A 27,428-nucleotide genomic window follows, 5' to 3' on the forward strand; every position below is an offset into this window, starting at 1 on the left:
GGCCAATAGCCAACATGAGCAAGACTGCAGTGAACACAGCAATTCCAACCAGCAGGTCCAGGTTATTAAAGGATAGCTCAACTCCTGAAATACAAAGAAACTTTTTTTTTTTTTTTAAAGAAAACCAAATGTCAGGCTTATATTTCATTACCTAACAGTCTCTCAAAAGCACCTTCAGAGATTTATAAACTCTTATCCCCGGTCCCTAGCATATTGCCTGGCACATTCATAGGTACTTATTTTTCAAGAGAATAAACAAATGAACTAACTGCTAATATTTTATCAAAGCCAAAGCCAGACTTGGAACAAAATGAACCTGGTAATGTAAAGACTTGTTACCAACTTTGGCTATACAGCTCCCTCAAGAACCCTATTCACATACGGAGTTAACTTTGAAAAATGTCCCTCATCCTTTTGCAATGTGGATTCTAAATTTCCTATGAGCTAATGATTAAAAGTCTCCCATCTTAGGCATATCAGAAATTAATTTTTTTAAAAGATTTTATTTATTGATTTGACAGAGAGAGATCACAAGTAGACAGAGAGGCAGGCAGAGAGAGAGAGAGAGAGAGAGAGGGAAGCAGGCTCCCTGCTGAGCAGAGAGCCCGATGCGGGACTCGATCCCAGGACCCTGAGATCATGACCTGAGCCGAAGGCAGCGGCTTAACCCACTGAGCCACCCAGGCGCCCCTCAGAAATTAATTTTGACTATTTTTTAAAAGACAGAAACTGTTATACATTATATGTTTATTAAAAAAATTTTAAAATTATTTTAAAAAGACAGAAACTGTTAAATTTGAGACCATTCACCAAGAGAAGCACAAGAGCCAGTTGTATTCCAAAATGTATTCCATCATCATGTAACTTACTATAGATCCAAAGAACTATAACTAGTTTTGCATACCATCTAGAAACGATCTTTAGAGCAAAATCCACAGATGCCAGATTTCTGGAACTTCAAGATGGCTGCCTCACAGAACTTATTTCAGCTTAACTCTTGTCACTGCAGGCCATGGACTGAATGTTTATGTCCTCTCCAAATTCATATACTGAAATCCTAACCCTCAAGGTGATGGTATTAGAAGGTGGAAACTTTGGGAGGTGATTAGGTCATGAGGGTTGAGCCCCTGTGAATGGGATTAGTATTCTTATAAAAGAGGCCCAAGGGACACCCGTGCCCCCTTCCACCATGTGAAGACACAGGAAGAAGATGGCTGTCTAAGAAGCAGGAAGCAGGTTCTCACCAGGCACTGAATTTGTTGGAAACTTGGTCTTGGACTTCCAGCCTCCAGAACAGTTTCTGTTGTCTATGAGCCACCCAGTCTATGGTATTCTTTAAGAACAGACCAAACGGACTAAGACATCACCTCATCTAGACACTTGGAGGGCACAGGAAGAGAAAAAATATGGAAAAATTGCATATTGTCGGTCACAAGTATATTCCTAATCATAAGATATTCAGTTAATACATACTGAGCCTGTATTTTGTGCCAAATGCAATCTTCCTTTGAAATATAAAAACTAAGAGACACACACACATAAAAACTTGAAGAACTATGAACAGCATTGCAAGGTCACTCACCTGCCCTTAGAGTCCAATAGCATCTTTGCTGGAATTTCAACATCTAATATTCAAAGAGCTAGACAAAACTTTGATGTCTAGTTGAACCCTTCGTTTCATAGGGGTGTTCAAGACACGAGGACCAAGGTCACACAGCAAGTTAGCAAGATGAGAAAGAGAAATTATGTCTATTGATCTGCTGTGGTGGCACCAGGCCGTTTGTACTATTTCAGAGGTAACTGTACCAAGTGAATCACCATCACCAACAACAACTTTAATAAGCTAAGGGCATCGGATAGTTCATTAACAACTTCTCTGTGCCAAACCTGCTTAGAAGAAGCTCACTCAAACCCATGCAAGAAGACCCTGCCCAATTCCATCTTTGGTAAGAAAACCTCTAAAAGCAAGGGCATGACAGAGCCTTGGGGAAACAACCAGATAGATGTTAAAGGTAAATTCTACACACACCTATTTTCATCAGAGTCAGGAATGGCATTTGTATGGAAATGCTCCAAAACTAAGTTTGCAAAAGAAAAATCAGTACAATGAAGATTCTTACAGTAAATGGTTTGATACCATGTTCCAAGTTCTAGAAGAGTTTCTGGAGTTTGTATCCTTCAGGGAACGTTTGCTTTGGTGTTCATGGCCAGGGATATCAGATTGAGAGCTCAACCCTGCCCTGAGGATGGTACAGATCTCACAGGAGATACCAGCAGCTCACAAGCATGCAAGCTCAGAGGGCATCTGAGCATCCCGTGCCTTTGTGAGGAGTGTGCACACACCACGTGCCAGGCTGTGGGGGGTATGGTCTTCGTACTCCTTTTGGCAGCGATATTAGTAAGAGCCAAATCTGTTCACACATTCTGCTCCATTATCACAAAACTCCAGGCCAATTTCACGCTCGTTCGCATCTAAAAATGGAAGAATAGACTACTCTGGTTAGTCTCACTATCTGATCCCTTCTGCCATACTATCCTCCAGACTATTCCAAAGACCCATCATCTGCTTTTTCCCACTCCTGCTGGTCTCATGCTGTTCCTTGAACACATCAGGCACAGCCCTGCCTCAGAGCCTCAACACCATCTGGAGGCCTCCTCACCCTGCTGGCTAGCTGCATGGCCCTCTCTCCAGTGTCTTCTCAACAAGGCTTTCCCTTACCACGTTAAACTACTATAATGACCGCATTTCTCAATAGAACATATCAACTTATCAACTAATATACTCTATAGTTTTCTTGCTTGTCCCTGGCTAGACTACAAAGTACAGAGGGATGGAATTAGACTTTAGGTTCACTATTAAACCCTGAGTACCCAGAACCATACCTGATCCATAATGGGAGTGTAATAAAACAGGACATAAATAGATGAAATAATAGCCAGGACTCAGAGGCAAACATAACTTTTCCATGATGAAGACTGAGAAGGGGTCTGCTACCCATGGGAAATGACATGCACTAGCACCAGGGGCCTTTTTCTATTTACTCAATCCTGGCTGAATCATGCCTAATCTTCCAATCATAGTAAATACCAACTGCCACCAGCAGCCAAGAGACCCATGCATACCTTCAAGAAAGGGGCCTCTTTTCTCCACCTCATGGATTCCTAGAACAACCTCAATGAGGTTCCTTGGCTAGTAAGACAGAGAACCAGGCACACTCACTGCCTGAGATCTTAAGTGTAACCAGGAAATGTATATGGAGGTCACAGCATCTTTTCTAGGAATGTCTTGGAAGGGAAGAAAAGAAAACAAAATCCAGATACCTCTTGGTAGAGAAATGTTAGTTTTTGAAAAGCGTGTGATTAAATAATAAAGTTACAATACTGTAACATAGATGGACAAACCCATTAATTTAGTTTATTATCCAAATTCTGGTCTTTTCCATCAAGTAACAAGTCTTAGTTCTTGTCTATATAAAATTTTTTTCTCTTGAGGTATGTGTATGGCTCTGTTGGTTAAGGATCTGCCTTCAGCTTGGGTCATGATCTCAGGGTCCTGGGATTGAGCTCTACATCAGGCTCCCTGCTCAGTGGGGAACCTGCGTATCCATCTTCATCTGCTTCTCCCTCCCCCTCTGCCACTCCCCCAGCTCATGCTTTCTTGTGCTCTCTCTCTAATAAATAAAATCTTAAAAAAAAAAATTTCTCTCTCACATGAAAATTTAGCCTGAGGAGGTGGTTTTTGATTATATTCTCCCTAGGATGTTAGCTGCTCTAGTTTGCTCTAAGTTACCAAATTGTTCTCCATTTACAAGGCAAGGGAAAGGTGTGTCAAGATCTTGTTTAGTTTAGTTTTGTTTTTTTAAGACTTTATTTTTAAGTAATCTCTATACCCAATATAGAGCTCCCAACTCACAACCTCCAAAATCAAGAGTCACATGGTCCACTGACTGAGTAGCCAGACACCCCCGATACTCTAGTTTTAACACTTGATATGATTTCCCTTTTTATTTCAAGTATTTGGACTATATATAAATGAATTAGGCTCCCCCTCCCCCCAAAAATGGAATGACCACATATTAACACATCTTGAATAAACAACCAAACTGCCTGGATATGCACTTCTCCATTCCAGGCAGCCTGCCCTCATCATTTTGGGATGAACAGTACTTTTCTCCTAAGATCTGTAAACAAAAGCAGAGATCATGTGAGACCACCTTTGCTCTTTACTACAGCTGGTCAACACTCAACGCATTCTTACCAGCTGATTGTGGAGGCTTCCTTCAGCCCCAGAACACAAGAAAATGTTGCCCCCCCCAAAAAAAAAAAGGTCTGGTGCACCACAGCCCTAGGTAGATAGCTGTTGCTTATCTCTAATGGAGTGTCTTATTCTGAATAAATTTTAAGAACAGAAGTTAAAGAATTAAAACGAATTCCAGATAAGAACCGCTAATGACAATTATCATTACTATCAAGTCTTCCTAAAAAGAGGAAAGAAACTTATTATCTTATGTTCCCACTTTTTGTCTATCTGTAGCATTTGCTACACATCTCCTTTTTGAAAGAAAAGGAAAATCCGCAATGCTACATAACCCTCACACGTCAGTGAGTGCACTCCATTTTTCACCCAGAATTATGCTGGATGCACAAAGGTTTGTATCTTTTCAGAGATTTGTATTGCTATAGTCTTTTAATGGCTAGAAAGGAGTCAAGTAGAGGGTACCATAATTTATTTGATCTTGTTCACCACTCATATTTCTAACTTTTATTATAATAATCCTGTGATAAATATAATGGGATATGAGTTGTCCAAATTCTATCTTTCTGGGATTTCTAGAAGTGGGATATGTGAGCCTGAGAGTCATTTGTTTCGAGGGTTTTTTTTTTTTTTAAGATTTTATTTATTTATTTGACAGAGAGAGAGAGATCACAAGCAGCAGAGAGGCAGGCAGAGACAGAGAGGGAAGCAGGCTCCATGCCGAGCAGAGAGCCTGATGTGGGGCTCGGTCCCAGGACCCTGAGATCATGACCTGAGCTGAAGGCAGAGGCTTTAACTCACTGAGCCATTCAGGCACCCCTGCTTTGAGGTCTTGATATGTCTGTTACCCTGTTTTCCAGAAGGTACATGATAATTTACAGCCCTCTAAGCAAAGCCTCATAACCACTAATACTTGCTAGATTGTACTACATGCCACAAACTGTTCTAAGCTCTCAGTATTAACTCATTTAATCTTCATAACAACGTTATGAAGTAAGTATTATTATTCCCATTTTATAGAAGAAGAAACTGAGGCACAGAAATTATGCCAGATCTTTCTACAGGAAGAAAATTAGTTTGAGGGAGAATCCTATTGTCAACCTAGGGTGAACACTGAGGGGAAGCAGGGTTATCACAATTACTGATGCTTGTTAACAGCCTAACATTATATCCATCTGAACTCTGAGGACACAAGGAGTGTGGGATGGGTCGCTCCTTTGTACCGTTTAAGTAGCTACGCTCCTTCCCCTGAAGAGCTCAGCAACCAATTCAGAGATCCAGCAATAATGCAAATAAATAGTAGTAGTATCCTAGTCAATTAGGTCTCAGCAAGTTAGAAACTTTTAAAACTAGAATCCTTGAGGACTTTATAAAGCTAAGAAAACAGATTTGAGGGGGGACCTTGTCCAAAACTCTCTTAGGAACTCAGCTGGGGCTAGAGCCTCATCACCTACACCCCAGTCTGACAGCCCTCTCTCATGCCCATTGCCCCTCAGCTGTGTTCCCTGATCCCCACCAGAAAGCAGACGGCAAGTCGGGGTATAGAGGACAGTTTCCACCTGAGTAGGGCCAAAAGCAAGGAGAGGGAGAAAAAGGAGGAGGGAGAGGGAGGGCAGTGGAGAGGAGAAAGAAAGGTGGAGTGGAGAAAGGAAGAAAGAGAAAACGCAAATGTACAGGGGTGGGGATCCCCACCAGGGACTGCTGACCTTGTCACTAGAACAAGAAGGGTCTGTGGGCACACAGGTGCTTAGTCCAGTCCTCAACTTACCTCCTGCTGAGTTTCTTTCACCACAGATTTTAACACTTCGAAAGAGTCCCACCCCACCCCGCCCACACCCTGCTCAGAGATTCTTTGAGGTGCTCTGACTTAACCGTAACTTTTTTATTATTATTATTATTTATTATTATTTTTTTTTCCTGGAGGCTCAATCCCAGGAACCTGGGATCACGACCTGAGCCAAAGGCAGCCGCTTAACCGACTGAGCCACCCAGGCACCCCTTAACCCTAACTTTAAGTAAGACATCTGCCAAGAGACAGGAGAGAAGAAACCCTTCTCAACAAAGTGCACTGATAAGGCTTTAGTCTCACAAGCATCTTTGGGACTTTTACCCCAACCTGACCTGAAACGCATTCTTGTTGCTTGCATTTATGTTTGTGTTTACACTAGACTGGGTAATGGGTTCTTAGACAATGGCCCCAGGGCCATGCTGCTATTCAGGTGAAGCCTGGAAAATCCAAAACCTTCGACACAATATATTAAAAAGGTATTGAGTTTGAGTATTTGTAAAGTTAGAGAGGCACATAGCTTGAAATCTGGATCAGAAAGGCTAATTTCTGATCCATTTCCTGATGGGATCAAGGTAAACAGTAATTTGTGAATATGTCCAAATATATAGCCTCTCTTCTGCTATTGGCTCACAAGATGGCTTCAGAGGATTCAGGTCTGTAAACATGATTAGTGGGTTTAGAATATATCTAGTGCTCTCTGATTATGAACTCTCACCTCTTGGGTTATACTGAAATGCTAGAAAAGAGCCATTTCCAGAAGAGTGGGTAAAATATTGTTGTATCTTCATGAGTCACAAGAGAAAGTAAAAGAAAAATTAGTTTTGCTTTCCTATTTCTATGAATCAAATTCCTAGTGTTTCTAACTTAATGCAGACATTGATAATGATTTAAGTCATAGATGAAACCTAGTCAGCTCGTATTCTGTGTCAGGCTACTGATGTTCAATATGTCCTACTGATGTTCAATGTGTCCTTTGGCTCAGTCGGTTGAGAGTCCGACTCTTGGTTTCAGTTCAGGTCGTGATCTCAGAATCATGAGGTCAGTACCATGTTAGGCTCCCAGCTCTTCCTCTCTCTCTGCCACTCCCCTCTTCCTACACCCCCCCACCACACACACACACACACACACACACACACTCTCTCTCTCTCTCTCTCTCTCTCTCTCAAATAAATAAAATCTTTTTTAAAAAAATCAGTTAATCCTCACAACCCTATGAGGTACTATCATTTCCATTTTACCGAGTATAAAACAGAGAGGTTAGATGACTTACCCAAGGTCACACAGCTAGAAGGCTGCGGATCCAGAATTTAAAACCAAGCTGTCTGCAGCTTGTGAGATTTTATGTGTGTTTGACTTCCTTCTCAGTTGCCTCACCTGTCAAATGGAGATCCTATCACCAGTGTCAAGATGCCTGGGGGATTCGCAGCATTTTATAGAGTGGAGTCTCAACTGGCATTCACCCTTTCTCTCGTGGCCAAAGACTTATTTTTATTTCTGAGAAAAAACTGAGTCAGAGAAATCATCAAGATAAACTTGGAAGGGACCCAACAAGCTGCCTACGAAAACCACCCTTCCTCTCTTGTTTGGAGGGTCACACTCCCTTCTCTGCTTTCTTTGGTCACTTAGAGCAATGAGTATGCTGTTCACAGGGCAGTCTAGTCCATCTCAAAATAGGGAGGTAGCTTTCTCAATAGCAAAAGAAAAACTTCAGACAGCTTTTCAAGTATAGCAGCTGCCAAGTTATCCCTTTCAATAATCTTCAAGACTCCCCTCACCTCTGATAACTCGTACTGCGTCCCAACTTGACAAAGCTTGTCTAACTTTTCTTCAAAGTATGATGTTCACAATAGAGCTCTGTCAGGCAGGGTATAGGTATAGCAAAATAAAGGACGCTTATCACCTTCCTTGATTTACATCTTCTACTTCTATTAAAATGGCCTATTTGTGTTCTCCAAACAGTGCTAAAATAGCCATGCCTGTGACACCAAATCTCAACTCCTAATCCCAATTACCCTCCATCCTCTAAAGCTGCCTCTTGATACTGACTGACCAAAAAGCAGCTTTAAAGAATATAAACACAGTGATAACTCTCTAGGCCAGAGCAGAACATGGCCATGAAACCAAGGTTTTGTGACCCTCATACCCAATAAATGATTAAAACAATCCCAAGTCAAAGTGTCCAAGCTTCAAGGTTTGACTTGTTATGGAGCCCTAAAGTCTAACTTAGTCAACTCCTGTTGGTAACTTTGAGGCTGCTCTGTGTTTCCAGCTCTTCCCACCTGCAGACTCTCTAGGATCATATGTCCTAACCCTCTTGTGTTTGGGCGTGCTTTCTTGTCACTTCTGGATGGTAGCATTCAAGTGCTACACGAAGACAGAGCCTCCAGAACTCTCCCTCTCTAGTAAGGCAACCTACGGCCATCATCAGGCTGGGTACCTGAGGGCCTACGATGAGCAGAACCCACCTGCCAATGTGACATACTATAGCCTATGTCAGAAATACATCTTCCTTTATTTTTAAGCCACTGAGAGGAGATGTTGGTGGTATTTGTTACCACTGTATAAATTCATGGGTTCTGACTCCATTATTAAATTCCTGAAAGGAATGGAGTTGCCCCCCAACATTTCCTAGATCCTTCTTGAGCTAACACCCACCCAATCCTTTTCCTTCTTTTTCCTGATTAGACTTAATAACTTTCTTTGAAGTGAAAGGGCTTAGGATTATAGAATCCCAACTACTACTGATAAATCGCAAAGAAAACCTCTTCCTGCTGAGACAACAGCTCTCTCCAGAAGCTAGGCAGCAACAGGGGCTATTCCCACCCTCCGTGACCACCACCCCCAAACCCCCGCCACCCTCCAGCTTCAGAGATGGGGCCACCAACACATGAGCCCAGAGCATAGAAAGGGTAGTTGAAGAAAGGGAGAGAGAGATTGTCAAGGATGAACTAAGACTCTGTGTGCCCTGCCATTAGGTCCAAGCTCTCCCTAGGAGCAGTTCTCCACTGGGTGAAACAACTTCACTGCAGAGTCAACCCAGAAAATGAGAAATTTTTTGGATGGGCTCCCAGCAGAAGCACCTCTAGCTACAGATGCCCAGTCACTGTTCTGACATAGGCCATGACAGAAAGGAATAATGCCAAGTTATTTGAAAAGTTATCAAGTTGCTCTCGTTTTGTTTTCTGCCCTCCAGAGTCCCCAGTATGCCCAAGCCCCAGGCCTGTGTGGGGCTTGCCAGCCTTCCTGTCCATTGGTTCCCCTCCACCCCCCTATGCTTGGGGGCCCCAGGGTCCTCAGCACTTACTTATCTAGAGTAGAATAAGCTGCCTGGGCTCCCCCTTGCCCCTCTAACTCCCCAACTTTGAGGAAGACAAGCTTAAGTTCAACCTGATAGGATTCTAAAAACTAATATTTTAGCAGAGTAGGGTAGGGGGTAGTCAGTCGAAAGATGGGGGAAAAAAGCACTTATTTTCCTGTAAGTTATTTAGGATGGAATGACTGGTATTTGTGGACTCATTGGATCTCTGTGATGGAAATAAGGTATCCAGAACTGAGAAAATGTCTTTAGAACCTTTTTTAAAGTCACTTCCCCTCACTCCAAGCCCTTCCTCACCAGGATCCCACAAAGTCTAGTCATAAACTCTTATTCAGTTGGATTTATCATTGTATTTCCTGAAATGTATGAAGTTCCTAAAAAGATACTTCAAGGAGAGGTGACATTCATCTGACAGAAGCTAGGTGCCAAGAACTTTCTGGGCTCTAGCAATAGATACACTAGGGAAGACATCAGGTGACCTGTCCTCGTGACACTCACATTCCAGTGAGACACACAGTAAACAAGAAAACTGCTGATAGCAATGAGTGTCCTGAGAGAATTCAGCAGGGTGATGTGACATGAGCATTTGGTTGCTTCTGAGCTGAGACCTAGCAGGATGAAAAGGAGTCAGGCAGGTCAAGGGCTACAGCCACTGCAGAAGTCAGGAAGTTAGGCTCAGTGAGGGAGACAGCACAGCGGAGTATCCATGAAGGGAAGGGAAGGCAAACCTCAGACCTCATCCTCTAGGCCTGCCTCACTGCAAAGCAGCACTTAACACAACCCAACCTGAGGTTTCAGTCCTCGAGTAACCCTTCCACAATCCTGCACAACAGGATGGCAGCCTCCTGTGGTCAGTCAGTCCTTCCCACATGCTGCTGTCCGTAACCAAGGTCGAAATGAAAAGGCCATCAATGGTAGAACTCTTCACCACTCAGCAGGGGAAGGAAGCCCTGGGGGTTTGTGCCTTGTGTCCTGGCCTTGTTTGGGATCAGCACTGCTGAGGGGTTACCTGTGGCCCCCAGAGGAAGGCCATGGGCCTGGGTGACAACCTGGTATTTGGTACCTTCACCCTTCCAACCTGAAGTTGTGGCCTGGCAAGTGCCAGCTGGTGGAAGGTCCTGGATGGTCTGAGGCTCAATCCTGACTTCCTCAGCACTTCCCCGATCCAGGTGCTCTTCTGGAAGAGATCCCCTCCACCAGGGGTCAGGTGAGGAGTCCAGGCTGTCTCCCATGGTCGCCCTGTACAACATCTGAGCCATTTCTCTAGCTTTCTTTTCAAGGGCAGCTGCAGACCCCGATGCTGTCTTCTCCTTGCTTGGAAAGAACCACTAGGATCTGGAGGGCTGTTCTGAAGGGGCGGAGCAGTAGACAATTCACCAAACCATCCAATCCAGGTTTACTCTGCAATCTGGGCTTCCAGACAGCAGTAGTGAGTTAGGGCTTTGGTTAAACCCTTTCCTCCATCCCATGGCTTGTTTAGCTGTAGCCTTAGGGCTATGAAGGTTTCATCTACAAACAAAGGCTCTTCTCCCCTACCAGGTATAAGGGAAGGTGGGGGGTGAGGGGGGACAGATGCCCTCTAGCCCCTATGGCTTCCTCATCCCTCATACCAACAGTCTCCTCAACCTCTGCTCTTCAGCTTTCCAGACCCATGTGGGTGATGCTTGGGTCTGAGATGGTTTTTAGCTGCCATTTTGGGGCCAGGCCAGAGTGAGGCTGCTTACTACCAGGGGATTCTTTGCTTACAGGGGATTCTCTCCTGGGCTCAGCAAAGACAGAGTGCTGGCCTTGGAATGCACTGCTGGTGGGCCTGGACGTCAGTCTCATGGAAAATAGCACCACACAGACAGCCAGTGCCGATGTTCCAAACTTCAGACTCCCGAAGTATCTGCACCCTTGAGAGACTTTCATCTCCTCAGTGGAGGAGACTCCCTGGCTCTTGGCAGTCCTCACGGCCACAGTCCAGGGGTGTAAACAACAATGTTCCTGTCGGGCCTGGGCCAGATGGTCCAGCTGCCCCGGATGTTTGGCAGCTGACTGGACAGTTTCTGTGGCAACCAAAACTCCCCAAATGGGCCTCTCCAAACCACATGGCACCTTCAGACTGAAACATATACCGCTATGCTGTGTTGTCTCAACTCTGTGGAGAAGAGAAGGAGGGGAAAGGAAGGAGGAAGGATGAAGAAGAGACCAGGTTGTAGAAGACCCAGCTAAAAAGTCAGACAGAAAAGCACTACAAATGCAACTCTAGTCACCCCCAACTAAGAAAGGAGACCCATCTTGGGTGGCTCTCAGCTCCTGTGTCACCATGTCAGGGAAACTTCCACCTACTTCCCCATAACTCTTCCCTTCTCTGGTTGACCATGGGGTCCTGTGAGTCCTTGCACTCCAACAGGAGTCCTACCTGGCCTTTGTCTCGTTGCATCTGGCCATCAGCGGTGTGTCTCTAACACCCTACCATGAGCACCTATTCTAGAAACCAGCTGCCTCCTGGTGGCTGCTGCCCCACAGCGCACTCAAGCGCCTGCCGGAGGCAGTGTGGTCTGTGGAGTCATGCAGTGCTCACGTTTCTGCTCTGGGAGAGAGAGGCAGAGATCACAGGGGCTGAATACACACTCGATCCCCACCCTGCCCCAGACCTGGGAAGGTGATGAAGGAAGCCCACTAGCCATGCATAGTTTATCAGCAAGTAAGGCCATGCTGACACTTGGACTACCCGGCCAGGTCTCTGAGAGGCTCTTAAGGAGTCTTCCATCAGCCTGAGGCAGCCTCGCACCACCTGGGTTGCATGTGAGCCAACAAAGACGCCCTTTGGGCACCTGGGTGCCTCAGTCGGTTGAGTGTCTACCTTCAGCTCTGGTCATGATGGTCCTAGGATGGAACACCATGTCAGGCTCCCTTGGAGCCTGCTTCTTCCTCTCCCTCTGCCCACCACTCCTGCTTGCTCTCGCTCTCTCTCAAATAAATAAAATCTTTTTAAAAACAGACAAAGAGGGCGCCTGGGTGGCTCAGTGGGTTAAGCCGCTGCCTTCGGCTCAGGTCATAATCTCAGGTTCCTGGGATCGAGTTCCGCATCGGGCTCTCTGCTCAGCAGGGAGCCTGCTTCCCTCTCTCTCTCTCTCTGCCTGCCTCTCCGTCTACTTGTGATCTCTCTCTGTCAAATAAATAAATAAAATCTTAAAAAAAAAAAAAAACAGACAAAGACTCCCCTTATTCATCTGCCACTGGCCTTTTCCTTTCTGCTGCCCCTGTCACATTTCCCTGGAGCCTCCCACCGTGGCCTCAGTTCTCACAGACCAGTGCCGCTAACCTGACACTGAGCAGCTGGGAGTGAATAGGCAAGGCCCACCATCTAGGTTCTGTGAGAGCCCCTCTCTACCCTCCAGCGAACCAGGGTTCCAGGACGGAAGCCCCAGACAGCCAGAGAACGCTGAGGCAGAGCACCCTAAAGAAAGTTGGCTACTTAACTCCCTAGAGAGACGGGGAGTTTCATTCACTTCTGCAAAAGTTAGAACTGCCAGGTTTAAGCAGACATGGCAAGAAGATACTGTGAGCCAATACCTGCTTCTGGCATCCTGGGGGACTGGGAGCTCGAAAGGTCTCCCTCCTACAAAACTGGACCATGGGTCGTGCATACACCAAATTTCTACTTTGCGAGGAGGAGGGCTCTATGTGCCCCTCCGCTGCCTGACTCTCCGAAGACAACCTGGAGGGAATTCTAACAGCGAGAATTTGCTTGAGACATGTTGACCTGAGAGTGGCTATGGACACGAAGGCCTGGAACAGCAGCAAGAGGGGAATATGAGTCTGGGACTCCTGCCATGAGGAGAGCCCTGGGGCAGCTGGTGCCTATCAGCCTACAGACCAAAGCGCGTCTTCTTTGAAAGGAAGCATTCCAGTTTAGGCCTAGAGCAGGGGCCACAAACTAGCCATGTTCCTTCAGGGTCTCCCCAGAGGAGGCCACTGCCCCGTTGGTTTGCTGCTCTGAGACTGACTAAGCAGTTAGAGTAGCAAATGCCTTTGGTCCTGAGGGAGCTTCACTTCCAGGGGAAGAACCAGAGAGCATGAAAGCCAGAACTTGGGAATAATTCAGAAGCAAAAGGGTGCAAGGGACCATCCAGTCTTCTGCCCTCAAACAGGTTTGTTACTTCTGTGCTCTCTCTGCCGTAGGAGAAGGTTGAAAATAAGTTCCCACTTCACTTACATAGTGAGGACCAGGCATTGCCACACTAGAAACTGTGTCCTTGGGCTCCAGTCAGGAAGTACTCACTAAACTTCCAGAAGCTAGCTTTGTTCCAGCCAGATTTGGAAAGAGGCAACAAGCCAGCGAACTCTGCAGAAAGTTTGGACGGCAGCTCCGGGGAATTCAGCAGAAAGACCAGCAGCCATTCTGCTCTTTCCATGGCTGGCTAAACCCTGAGAGCCAGGCCCCATGTGGGACTGGACCGGAAACCTGATTGTGGATGTAAGCCCTGGGGAACTTCATTCCAGCCATCAAGCCAGAGAGGGAAACCAAGGGGAATAAGGGTGGGTTGGGGGTAGGAGCCCTATTCTGACCAGAGCTGCCCTCCCTCTCCAAGCAGCAGGGGCCTGAGGCCAGACCCAGCTTCCAAGACCTCTTCCTTTTGAGCCTCCTTGGCCTGAGGGGTGGCTAATGAGGCACCCGTTCTGCATCACGCAGTAAAGGGCAGGGTGCTGCACAACAACTGGATGTAATCAGTACCGTGGCGGGTGGGGGGGGGGGTGGTGGCGCCAAAGCTGGTGGAGTCCCTTCTTCCCACTCCCACTCTGCCAGCCCTCACCAGAGCCTGAGGGCAGAGGAAACCAGCCTCCAGACTCCTCCTCACTGACTTCTCAGCAATCTAGTCACCTGGACTGGGCAGGGCTAAGGCTGGGGATTCCTCTGGAGTGACAACAAGAGGGATCTACAGATTGACCAGAGAGGCACTTGTACCCCTTCCTCCCTGCCCAGGTCCCCCTTATCCACGAGCTCTCCTCAGAGAAATTTGGATACTCTCCTCTCCCACAGGAACCTGCTCACAGGAAACCAGGGGCATCAGTTGTTGGCACCTTGGTGTGATTTCAGCCCTTAGGTCACTCCTCCCACAATAACGGCCTGGGCTTCTTGTTGGGATAGCATGACCTGAGCTGACTGAGCCCCCCAGGCGTCCCCCATGGTCACACTTTTCCTGAGTTGAAGAGCTCCAGGCATGGGGAAACTCTAGAGGAGATATGGGGATGGGAATGGGGTACGGGATGCAAAGGCATCCAAGGGCACTGAAACTGTATTATCTAACAGGATCTTGTCAGCTCAGGCTCTGACCCCCTGGAAGGATAGGCACCTCCTGTGCCTTTTGTTCCTCACCAAAGCCTTCACACCCTACAGAGCTGGGTTAATTAACTGAATGATGTCCCCATCTCTCCTTCAGCCCCACCAGTCAAAGATCCACAGATGTCCTGGGATCCCCCTGACCACCTAGGAGCTCTCTACGGCCCTGGGCTCAAAACCTTTTTCATTTCATTACATTGGTAAAGAACAGTTCAGCTGCCTCCCAGGGATCTCTGAGATATCCCCAAGTGGCCTACATGGCTTCTCCTCCAGCAAGCATGACTGGTGACTTACGTGTGGTCACTGGCCAAGATCTGTGTTCTGTAGAGGAAGCGCAGACAGGATGCCCACGATCCACAGATGCTGCCAAAGATGGCGGTGCTCATGGCCTCTTCCAGCCTGGCCGAGATGGAGAGCAGGCAAATGTCCAAGTGAGGCCTAGAGTGGCTCAGGCCAGCCCGTACCTGCTGACTCTGGGGTGGCCTGTGGGCTCCGCTCATGCCCTGCTGTTGTTACCACTGTCTAGGTCGTGACCCAGCCCCGTGGATTCCTGGTGTCAAGCCAGTGGCTGAGGCATCTCATGTGTGAGCAGCAAGCCTCGATCACGTCTTCCAGCTTTCTGGATGGAAATGCAGCAATGGGACACTGAACATTGGACAGAGGCAGCGAGTTTCCTATTACCAGTTCTGGAACCTGACCTTTCTCTCGGAGGGAACAGTCCTTGCCAGAACTTCAAGCCTCAATGAAAATTTCTACTCGGGCCCAGTGTTGAAAGCCCAGGCGACCGGCCTTCACTGACTGTCTGGTTAAGAGAAATGCTTGGAGGTTGATGGTATTTCAAGTCAAGTGCTCCTGATTCTGGCTGGGACAGAGGATCCTCCTTGCTAAGAGTAGTCAAAGACAGTCAGCTTCACACTTGCTGGGCAGAGAGGGGCTTGTTTGCTGACACACAGATTCCTGGGCCCCATTGGATAATCCCATCATCTGGTTCTGAACCTCTGGAGAATGGGGGCCCATAAATTCCCCTAATTAACAAGCTCCCATCCAGCCCCCGCAGGTAATTCTTGCGCTCACTAAAGTTGGCAAAGCATTGCCTGCCCAGTCCAATAGCAGTAAATTCAACATGCTTCCCTTTCCTAGACCAGGAAGAGAAAACTCATTTCTGTCCCAGGGTTCATATTTCAGCACAAGTGTCACAATCATTAAACCGCCTTCCCACGAGAGCAATGGTCGTGTATTTGTCTCCAGAAATCCTATGCAGGGGTGAGTAAGTGGGTGTGGTGGAGGGTGGTCTTTGCCCTTGAAGGAGGTTATGAAGGAAGAGGCAAAGGAGAACACAAGAGGAAGGTAATGAGAAAAGAAGGGGGTTTGTTTTTTCAGGCAAACTGAGAGCCCAAGACCCGTTAGCCTGTGGGGTCACAGGAAAGATGAAGACTGACAAGAGGCCTGACAGCAATATAAAATCTCATGCCACAGCAGGGCTGGATCTCGAAAACATTATACTGAGTGAAAGAAAGCATCACAGAAGAATCACACAGTAAGTTCCATTTATATGTGAATTTTTGAAAACTAGCAGAAGCAAATAGCATATTGCATAGGAATGCATACATAGGCCATGACGTTGTAAAAAGCAATAAAGGAATGATGGCCCTGGAATCCAGGCAGGTCCCCTAAGCTACCTCAGTGAGACTGGGGATGACGAGGAACCTCAAAGGTATTGATCCATTTCCAGTTCTTAAGCAGGTGGTGGGTGGGCACTCAGATGTGGTGACAGGTACCTAACGCAGATCGTTTTGCATAGATGACATATGAAGGTTTTTAAACCTACATATGAAATAATGAGCAGCATGAATATGAACATGACGTGTTCATCAAATTCTGAAATACTAGGAAAAGGAATTGTGGAATTTGTGGCTGGTACCACTTGAGTGAATGAAAAGAAGTCCCTTTCACCAAGGGGACTGTGGGTGTCCCGCACTTGCTACTGACTAATCTTGCTCTGGGACAGGGATGTGTAGGTAAATGAGGTCTTGGGCACCTGATCAGGAGAGGAAATACAGTGTCCAGGACCGCAGGGTTTGGGCTGAGAACCAGGTAGCAGAGCCAGGTCTTGGAGGGAGAGGGGACAAGCCAGGGTCAGTAAGTCCAAAGAAGCCAAAATGGGACAGAGGAACTCAGACTGGAAACCAAGCAAGTGGGACCAGAGGAGCGGGAGTGAGAGGGGGTAATCCAAAGGGGCCAGCCTGTAAGAATTCTCTGAACTGGATATGGGCTCCCTCTGGGACTAAGGGCGACCTGGTCTGTGGCAACCTTCTGGAAGCAGACCTGACACGAAGGTGGATGTCTGCCTCAAAGGTGACATTATTAGACAGAGCCACAGATGGCCAAGAGCAGCCCCCCGGGGCAGAGCCTGAGCTGACCCCATTAATCACACCCCCGCCCCCTTCAGGGACAGAAGCAGCCTTAGAAGCAACCTGTCCACTTTGTGGCTCAGTGTAGAAATCCCTTCTCCAACCTGTCACATACTTCCAAGCTCTGACTATTTCAGAGGTTCAGGACCTCTGGAGGGTTCTGTCCCATTGCAAATATTCATGCTCTCTTATCTAATCCTTTGTTCAGAGCTGAATTTCAGCCTCCTTGGCATATTTCCCCACTCGAGTCATCTCTGCTTTCAGGAGCTATGCAAAATTAGCCAAGTCCCTTCTGGACCCACCAGGTTAGCAGGGCTATGGGTTCCAGCCAATAAGTAGAACAAGGTCTGATAGGGGGATGGTTCGGTTGAACCAAAGATGTGCCAACCTGACGGCATCTCAAAGAAGGACTTCCTGTTGTCAACACACAGCCTCCAGCTGGTCGGGGCTGGCCAAGAGCTGCCTCACGGAAACCAGTGACCACGGGCAGGGTGTCTAAAAGCCGGCCACTCTAATGGACCACATCTGCCCGTTTGTCAGGCCTGCATCTCAGCATCACCACCCTCTGTGGCCAGTCCCGCTTCGGCTCCCTGACCTTCACTGGTGTTTATCCCTAATGAATGTCCCACACACCAAACCCCAGCTCAGTACCTGCTTCCAGAGAGCCCTGTCTGCTACAGAAAGGGAGTCTCTACTACAGATTAAATTAAAGAAGAGGTGGTTTTGGACCCTCTAGCAAAGAAAAAAAAATAGTGTTTCCATTTTTGGATACTTTATTCTCTGTAGCCTTTGCTAAGAATCTGGGGTTTCCCTAAGAGCTCTTTCAAAGCAAACAGGCAAGGATTTTATTTAAGAAAGAATCCTCTGCAACTCTCCAACCTGAGCAGGCTGTTCCAGGGAACAGTTCAGAATGGGCCAGACTGCAAACACGCTCATCTCCCTGCCCCTTGCGGGGGGTGGTTGGAAAAGCCATCACTCTCTTCTATTTATTGATGCCAGTATGGGATTTGCTAGCACAAACCAGCAGAACAACCTGGCAGTTTCCACTTACTTGGAAAGGGTTTCCTTTCAAGTTCAATTCCATTCCCAGTCCCAGAATTCTCAAAAGCCACAGCTCCCTGGTTCTCCCTCCTCTAGACCCACAGTACTGAGCGTTCTTGCCTCATTTTATGTTATTAATTATATACCGCTATAGGACAATTTCTCAGGCTGCTAGCTAGTCAGCTCATTTACTTTTCCCTTGATTATTATTTTCTACTAATAACAAAACAGCAACCAGCTAGGAGCCTGGATTTTTAAAAAATTTTTATTTATTTTTTATTTATTTATTTTTTGGTAGGAAGAAGACTGTACCAGTCTTCCTCCTAGCATGGCTGTTGGCTTAAATTACAAGGAATGATTTCTTTGATTTCTAATCCTTTCCTTTTTTTTTTCCCTTAAGATTTTTAAAAATTAATTAATTAATTTATTTGACAGAGAGGGAGAGAGAAAGAGAGAGTACAAGCAGGGGGAGCATACAAGCAGGGGGAGAAGCAGGCTCCCTGAGGAGCTGGGAGCCCAAAGTGGGGCTCGATCCCAGGACCCTGGGATCACGACCCGAGCGGAAGGCAGATTCCCAACCAACTGAGCCGCCTATGTGACCTTCTAACCCTTTCTTTTTAAGTGACTTCTGTTATCACCATCTCTTTATTATTACTTAAAAAGAAGTTCATTATATTAGTTTCCTATTGATGCTGTTACAAATTACTACAACCTCAGTGGGTTAAAACAAATCCAAATTTATCATCTTCTAGTTCTGTAGGTCAGAAGTCCAAAGTGGCTCTCACTGGCCTAAAACCAAGGTGTCAGGAAGGCCCCATTGCTTTTTTGGAGGCTCTAGGAGAGAACCCATTTTCTTACCTTTTCCAGCATTTCTGGGCTCCTGGCCCCCTTCCATCTTCAATGTCTGGTGGAGTCTTTCTTGGAGGCACCAATCTTCTGTGCCTGCCCCACCCCCTCCACATTTAAAGACCACTGTGACTACACTGGGTCCACCCGGATAATCTCCCTTTCTCCAGGTCAGTTGTTTAACAACATCAATTTCAACTCAATTCCTTTTTGTCATGTAAGCTTACATATTCACAGACTCTGAGGATTCAGATGCAGACATCTTTGGGAGGTCATTATTCTGCCTACAACATACATGTTCACTGTAGGAAATTTAGAAATAAGAAAAGGTATAAAGGAGAATATATAAACCACTTCCAATCCCACTGCCCAGAGATAACCAAAAGTTTAGTGGATATTCATCCAGTCCTTTGTTCCGTGTATGGTTTATTTTTTCCGTTGTGAACTAGATTTGGATAATACTATGGGGTTAATAGTTTTCGTTAATAATATACATATATTTCCATGCTATTTAATATTTTGCTACATTCCATTTCTTAATGGCTACCTAGGGTTCTACTACGTGGATATCCTCTAATTTAACTTAGTGAATCTTCTGTTGCAAGACACATAATTTATCTCTAACTTTTCCTTATGCCTAATAGGCCTGTCTGTGGTAAACACCCCTAAAGCAACATCTTTAAACACATTCTTAGGACCCATTCCCTAAAGGTACCCTAAAGGCTGGGTACCAGTCATATCATTTGTCCTGCAAAGTGGGATGTTTTTGAGAATGGAAAGGGGTGATCTTAAAAATTAACAATCACTAAAAATTAACAATAAGCCAGAACTGAGGGGGGCACAATACGTATTCCCCACCTGGCCCCCTGAAATGTTGCAAGGATTCACCTTCCCACCAGCAGCCCCCAAGTATCCTTGCTCTAAACCGTAACCAAAACTGACTGTCCTCCTCCTGCCCCCAGTTGCATCTTCCTAAAACTAAGAACCACACAGGGGCGAATGCCACTGTAACTCTCACTGGAGAGGTGACAGTCGCAGGCCTGTTTCTTGTGGCAGGGAGAGGACAGCCAAGTCATTCTTGGCCCTCATTCCCAATGATTTTACTTAAGGTGAGTCTATCCTGGCTCCCGATGGAGCACAGGCTGGATCAGCTTCAAAGCAGTGGTGACTGACCTCCCCTCCCTACACAAAGGTGCAGGTATGGGCTCAGCTAGAAGAGACACCTTCCCACAAAGCTTCCCCAGTCCCGGGCCGGTGTCTCTGGGGAGCCCTACAACAGGACAGTATTCTCTGAGCAAATTCAACTGACAAACTTGCCTAAGCAAGAAACACGGACCCTGACCAGTCAGGAGCAAGAGCCTGAAGCGGCTGTCTGTTTCCTATACGGAGAGTGTTTCAAGGACCAAGTTACACTTTCTCATCAGAGGACTTCCTTTTGGACAGAACCCTCGGAAACCATCAACTGTCTAGAACACACTCAAATAAGGCGGCTGCTGAAACCACAAAAACTAAAAGCCTAAATTCATTGTGAAGATGTCTCCTAACATTCAAATGGGGACTTTTTTTCTTCTTTTTTGTATTTGCTTGTTTTGTTTTTTAATTTTAGTAGAGGTTCTTTGAATCAGGCCGCCAAGACGACCAAATGCTCTCTGGGCAAAGACCCAGGCCGATGCACCAGGGTGCCTCGCTCGGCTTCTAGAGACTGAAAACGGGTATTGTGAATGCAGACACGGAGACAAGACAGCAAGTCCTCAGACTTCTTGCCACAGACATTTTTGACCCTCTGAGTCCAGTAACCCAGAGGCCACTCAGGTGACATTTGACTGATTCTTGTTGATGCATGGGCTGGAAAACAAACCCAGGTGGGCCCTGTTAGCAATCTAGTTCTGGAGCAGTTTCACTTGTAAGCAACTGGCTGGCTGCCTAGAGAGAATGTAAGCCTTCGGCAACAAAGGAAAATGTTCCCGGTGACATTTTGTAAGCATACCTGCAAACTGTGCTCTGTTTGTCAAGCTGGAAAATGGCAAAGTGGGCTCTGTTCGTGAAATGAGCAAGAGGCAGAGCCAGCTAGCCTGGAGCGGGGACTGGCCAGTCCCCAGATGTCTAAAGCTGGGGCATTACCTCTGAAATAACTGTTCTGCTTAAATTTCCACTTTGATGTCTTAGCGCAGATGTTCATTTGGAGATCTAGGCTGTTTGATACAAGCAAAGACAGAGTTGGGGGATCACCACCAGCCACAAAAGAGAGCCCCAGCAATTTGGAAGAAGAAAACACTGACCTGGAAGGTGAAATGTGTTGGAATCCTTGCAACAAAAATCAGCCTCTGTATTCAGAAGGATGGGAGCCAGAAGGTCCTGAATCCAGACCTACAGCAGGGCCTCCCACATGCTCTGTGGGCCTTGGGCAGGTGGATTTCTTGTTTTTTCTCTTTTTTGTTTTTTTTAAGATTTTTATTTATTTATTTGACAGACAGAGATCACAAGCAGGCAGAGAGGCAGGCAGAGAGAGAAGGAGAGGAAGCAGGCTCCCCACTGAGCAGAGAGCCCGATGTGGGGCTCGATCCTGGGACCCTTAGATCATGACCTGAGCTGAAGGCAGAGGCTTAACCTACTGAGCCACCCAGGCACCCCTTGTTTTTTCTTTTTTAAAAAACCGATTTATTAAAAAAAAAAAAAAAGCTTTATCTAAAAATAAGACCCAAATAAATGAAGAGAACAACAACAAAAAAATTATTTATTTATTATTTTAGAGAGACAGTGCTCGCCCATGTGCATGCACAAATGCCAGCACCGGGAGGGAGAGGGAGAGAGAGAGGGAGAGAGAGAATCCCAAGCAGACCCTGCACTGAGAGTGAAGCCTGACTCAGGGCTAGATCCCAAGACCTTGAGATCACGACCTGAGCCGAAATCAAGAGTTGGTCACCTGACAGAGTTACCCAGGCACCCCTTCCAGTGGATTTCTATAAAGATATCTTTGGATGCTAAAGACAGGGTTAGGTAGAGAAGGGATAAATGTTCAACCTATTCTTATCTCCTAGGCCCTAGATCCCTAAACTCCCAAATGTGTGTCATCTGTTATAGGTCCTGACCCTGGTGAGAAGACCGACACAGCTGGCTTCAGGCCTTTGCATCCTTTGCGTTTGCAATTCCTTCCCCCTCACATATCCACTGACCTACTCCCTCTCCTCACTCAGGTCTCTGCACGAATATCACCTGCTTATAAAATTTTGCCTGATGAATTTCCTTATCAGAAGTAGCTCTACCATCCCCCTGCCTGACTTCCCTTTGTCACACTTAATTAGTACTCTCCTTTATGTGATATATTTAAGTGCCTAGTACCTCGTCTCCCCAGTTGAAATGTAAGGTGCAGAATGGAGACATTTGTATTTACAGCCAGGTCCCCAAGTCTAAGGACAGTGCCTGACACCTAATAAGAGTGCAATAAGTATTTGTTGAATGAGTGAATGGATCTTAAAGTTAAGGTTGAGGCAAACACCAAACAGCCGGTCTTTCACCAGACAGATAGGGACTCACCTGAGAGGTATGCGGGAGAGGAGCAGGGTTTGAAGTGGCTTTGGGGATAAGATGGGGTGGGGAGAGTGCCAAGATCCATGGCTAGTGGCTCCACAGTTGTAGACAGCACAGGTGGACACAGCCCAGGGGCTGTGTTTGGCAGCAGCTCTCGTCAAACCCTGGCAGAGAACGGCCTGGTTAGAACTAGAAAAGTCTAGAGGAATTATTTGACTAATGAGCAAACTGATGTCCAGAGAGGCTTACGTGGCAGAGCTGGGATTCATGCTCAGGTCTATCAGACACCAAGTCAACTCTTCTCTCTAAAATGCAACACAGCCACTCCAACAGTGGGAGGAGAGAATCTCTGGAAAACTGTTCTGTAAACCTTTAACCAGTGGCTACTCTAATGGTAGAAAGCAGACTCTAAACAATATTTCCTCTGAATTTTTACAACTCTCTATCAAACAACAACTCTGAACTTTTCTATAACAGCATTGTTCAACAGAACTTTCTACAACAATAGAAATACTCTATTTCTGTGCTGTCCAGTACAGAAACCCCGCGTCACATGGAGCTAGTGAGCATGTGTGACTGAGGAAGTGAATTTTAAATTTTAAATTGGAGAGAGAGGGGGCAAGAGGGAGGGGGAGAGGGAGAGAGAAAGAGGGGGAGAGAGAGAGGGAGACAGCGTGTTCGGATGTATACTGGTTGTAATGTCTCCTCAGAGCCACAAGATGGCACTATTGCTCAGACTCTGTTCTGAAAAGCCAATCCAGGGGTTTGGGATTCCCAGCTCTCCTCCCTCTCTTCCGGTCTCTGCCCATCTGTCTGCCTTAGGTCTTTCTTCTTCCCCACGTCCTCTCCCCCAAAAGGCTCTTCTTCAGTCCTGACTTCATGACTCTCTGGTGGCCCAATATGACAGCAGAGTACCTTGTGCAAAGCTGGGAACAACAAGGGTCCCTGAGATTGGTATTTGGCTACAGGAAGCACAGTGCTTGGCTCATTGGCCATGGCTGGAAAGGCACTCCGGATCCTGCTGTGACTGTCCTGGAACCCGCCTGTGCCTTGGGAGGCCTTCAGGGACAATCTTGTTCACTCACTCTTCCCCTTACTGTGTTCTCCCTATCAAGGACCCCCCCCCCCAATAAAACGTCCCCCACTTACGCCACCACGCACACACACAGATCTTGGAAGCTCCTGCCCTGGGATCCTGTCCCAGAGGTCATCACCAGAATGTCTCCGAAGAAACTATAAATGCAGAGAGAATGTCCCCTGGTGAGGGTTCTGTGGTCTCCTTTGTTATTTTAGCCTAAGGACAAAGCCACCATCCTGGGGATGGTGGGTGGAGCTTGCAATATTTTTCTAAGATTTTTGCAGTTGGGGAATCAATCCCTAGGGACAGGGCAGGGCTGCAGGCTAAATCCAGTACAGTAGGATCAGGACTCTGAAAACACAGAGGAAACTTCAAAGCTCTTCCGGGAATCTGAATGGGAAGGGGCCCTGCGGAAGGTGGCTGTCAGCTTTGCAGGAACCCCCTTCTTGCTTTGAGCTGGGCCTGCCACTCTTCAAACACATCCAGACGGTCCCTGCTCAGCTCAGTGGACTCAGGATTCACCAAGGCCCTGAAGGCAAACACAGGGAGGGCAGGGCCCTCTAGAGCTGGGGTCTGGTTCTAAAAGTTCTCTGGCCTTAAGAGTTGAGGCCGGTTTGATCTCTGCAGACTAAGCCTGTAGCCACAGAAACTCTCTCACACCTGTCCTGCCTCCTTCCCAAACCTGGTCAAACTCTGACACAGCTGCTTTGCACGGAGTGATCAGAATGACGAATGCCAGAAGGTCATTTGAGGTAATAATTAGGACAGTCATTAATTTCTAAGGCCTAAGTGGCTCATTTATCACTGATATGCACAGAAATCAAAGGAGGGTATTTATAGCTTAGAAACAAATCTCCCATTCCTTCCCTTGTTATAATAAAAAATAAAAGGCTCCAGGGCCTTCTTCCTTACCCATCTCTTTCCTGCTGGTCCTGTCTTAACTGTGCTCGTACAAAAACCAGCCCTCCTCTCCTTTCTCTCTACTCTTATTCTTTCCTCTTGAAGAACCACGGCAGGTCCAGTTGTGTCTGCCCAGCTCTGAGGGTCTTGGCTGCAGCTGTGGAGTCAATGAGGCTGATGCTTCTGTCCCCTGGGGGGCATCAGGTGGGCTCTCCTTGGAAACTTACCTCATCTTTACTTTGCCTTGGTATATAGATCAGTGCTAGTGTCAGACTGCCTGGGCAGGTTACAAACCTGGCCCTGTCACTTATTAGCTGTGTGACCTTGGGCAACTTACTTAAATTCAGTTTCCCAATCTGTGAAATAGGGATGGTAATTGCATCTAAGACTGGCTTATGAGAATGACAGAAGACAAAATATGTAAAATGCTTAGCACAGAGCCTGGGACAAAATAAATTATCCATACCTCAAAATCCTTATTTTGTTTTCAAGAACTTGTAGCAGCTGTGCAAACTGTATCTTTCATGTTCTGTTGTGGCCTCTAGGAGATGAAGTAGGATGCACGGAGCCCCATGGGGGACCCCATACTGCCAATTGTAATAGGAATCAGACCATCGTATGTCTGTATGCTGGGGTTAGGGTGGAGGGTGGGGTCTTCAGCCTTAAGGAGGCTGTGAGATGGGCCCGGGTGAGTTTCTCAACCTCTGTACCATTGACATTTCAGTCCAGGTAATCCTCTGTGGTGAGGTGTCATCCTAGGCATTTTAGAATGTTTAGCAGCATCTCGGGCCTCTTCTCACTAGGTGCCAGTAGCAGCCTTCTAGTCGTGACAATTGGAAATGTCTCTAGACATCACCACAGGTCTCCTGGGAGGCAAAATTGCCCTTGGTTGAGAACCACTGGTCTAGGCAGGTGGGCAAGTGTGGACGCCTCCCCCAGGTGCCCGGTGGAGCTAAGGTGAGGGGGCAGGAAGGCGCGCAGTCAGAGAAGAGACTCTCCTGCCCAAGGCAGTGCACAGGCGGACTTCAGAGTTGAGGACAAAGGTTAGCCTTGGAAGATGAATAGCCCCGTGGTTTTCTCTATTCAGAACGGGCCCAGTTGTTCGGGACACAGTGCCCTGCTTCGATGCGTACCTCTGGGTGGCCCATAGCCAGAGCTCAGACACATAATCCTGTCCAGCTGCAGCAGCCCTGGCCAAGGGCCCCAGAGGCCCAGAATGCTCGCTGACCTTGGGCAAACTGCTCGACATCTCTGGGCCTTAGGAGCCGTATCTGTAAAATGAAGACAATAAGAGCATTTACCTCATAGGCTCATTAGGAGGCTTCAACGGTGTATTATTTGTAAAGTACTTAGAACAGAGTCGGGCACATGGCAAGTACTCAGGGTCCGTTAAATAAGTCTGAGCCCAAAAGGAAACCGCTACAGACCAGGAGACACAGGCTTCTCTGTAAGAGAATTTGCCCCTGCTGTGACGTCAGGCCCAGCAGTTGCATTTCCTATGGGCTCCTGGCCATCTGCCCCATGGCTGAAGGGGTCATAAACCCCTGGGGGACCCCCCCCCAACAGAAGTGGTTGCTTTTAAAGTTAAGTTCCTTTGACCAGACGGAAAACTCAGTGTGGACGGCTTCATAACTTCTCATTTGACGGTCCCTGGGGATTTGTTTGATTTGAGAGTGTTGGGAGGACCACCTTTCCCTCTGCCAACTTAGGTGGGAGGGGTGGGGGTCCGGAGCAGATTAATAAGAGAAAACACGACGTGTGTGCACACACTGAGTGCGGGAGCACGGAGGAATGTGTAACTTAGTGAAAAACCAGAGGTAAGGGTGTACATACCAATTTAACAAGGGGGGGAGGGGCTTAGAACTTCAAAGGACGGATGGTTCTGATGAGACTGGCTTACACAATTTCTCTGGGAATGTCCCTGTGCTCCACATCAGTGCCTCCCTGACTGAGGCCCCCCCTGGAGGGGTGGGGGCGAGGGTTGCGGGGTGGCAGCTGGTTCTCCGAAAGCTCTCTGCTAGTCAGATAAGGGCAGTCCAGGTGAGGCTTCTGTGCATCTGCTGTCACGTTGTTGGTCCCTTCAACAACAGAAGTAGCTGGGAGGGAGAAGAAGTGAGAGGACGAATCAGGGTGAGTGGATGTGGCCTTTTGGGAGCCCTAACACTTCTGCCTATCAGAGGAAGCAAAACCCTAGTCAGGAAGCCTCCCAAAACCCAAGCAGGAAAAGCCACTCAGAGTTGCCAACTGCACTGTGTTAGTTGTCCATCACTAGGTAACAAATTACCCTAAAACATCACAGCTTACACAATAAATGTTTATCGTCTCTAACAGTATCCAAGAGTTAGGAACTTGGAAGCAGCTTAGTTGGATGGTCCTGGCTCAGGGTCTCTCGGGAAGTTGTAATCAGTATGTCAAATGGGGCTTCTGTCATTTGAAGGCTTGGCTGGGGCTGTAGGATCCGCATCTAAGATGCCTCCTGTCACAGGTGTTGGCAGGAGACCTCAGTTACTCACTGCATGAACCTGTGATATGGCTGCGTGTGTGTCTTTATGGCCTGGCCCTAGCTTCTTCCGGAGTAAACAGCCCCAGACAGGAAGGAATGCAGAAGTCATAATGTCTTTATTGAGCTGGGCTTAAAGACATGTACTGTCACTTTCCTTGTTCTGTTGATCATCCAGATCAACCCTGGTACAAGGTGGGACACTATACCAGGCCACAAAAACCAGGAGATGGGGATTGCTGGACACTGTCTTAGAGGGTATCTACCCCACCGCCCCAAAAGAATGTTCACCTTGCCACTGGTCCAGATGTCAGCCCAGCTTTACAGCCTTACAGAAGCCTCTCAGATGAAAATCCAGGGCACTAGGGTGGGATTTGGTGCTGCTGACCCCTGCCTTAGTCTGCCTCCTCGCTGAAAAGCATACCCACTCAGAAC

General features: G+C 47.0%; 1 long non-coding RNA gene across 1 annotated transcript; it reads right to left on the bottom strand.

The window, feature by feature from the left end:
* Positions 1-26,414, bottom strand: LOC116877220. The gene is made up of 3 exons (XR_004384581.1): positions 26,327-26,414; positions 22,522-22,679; positions 1-84 (listed from the first exon to the last, which is right to left on the bottom strand). It is a non-coding gene; the product is annotated as an uncharacterized LOC116877220 (long non-coding RNA).
* Positions 26,415-27,428: the final 1,014 nt, after the last annotated feature.

Source organism: Lontra canadensis, unplaced genomic scaffold (assembly GCF_010015895.1).
Source record: "Lontra canadensis isolate GAN:19392208 unplaced genomic scaffold, GSC_riverotter_1.0 scaffold50, whole genome shotgun sequence".
NCBI classification, from domain to species: domain Eukaryota; kingdom Metazoa; phylum Chordata; class Mammalia; order Carnivora; family Mustelidae; genus Lontra; species Lontra canadensis.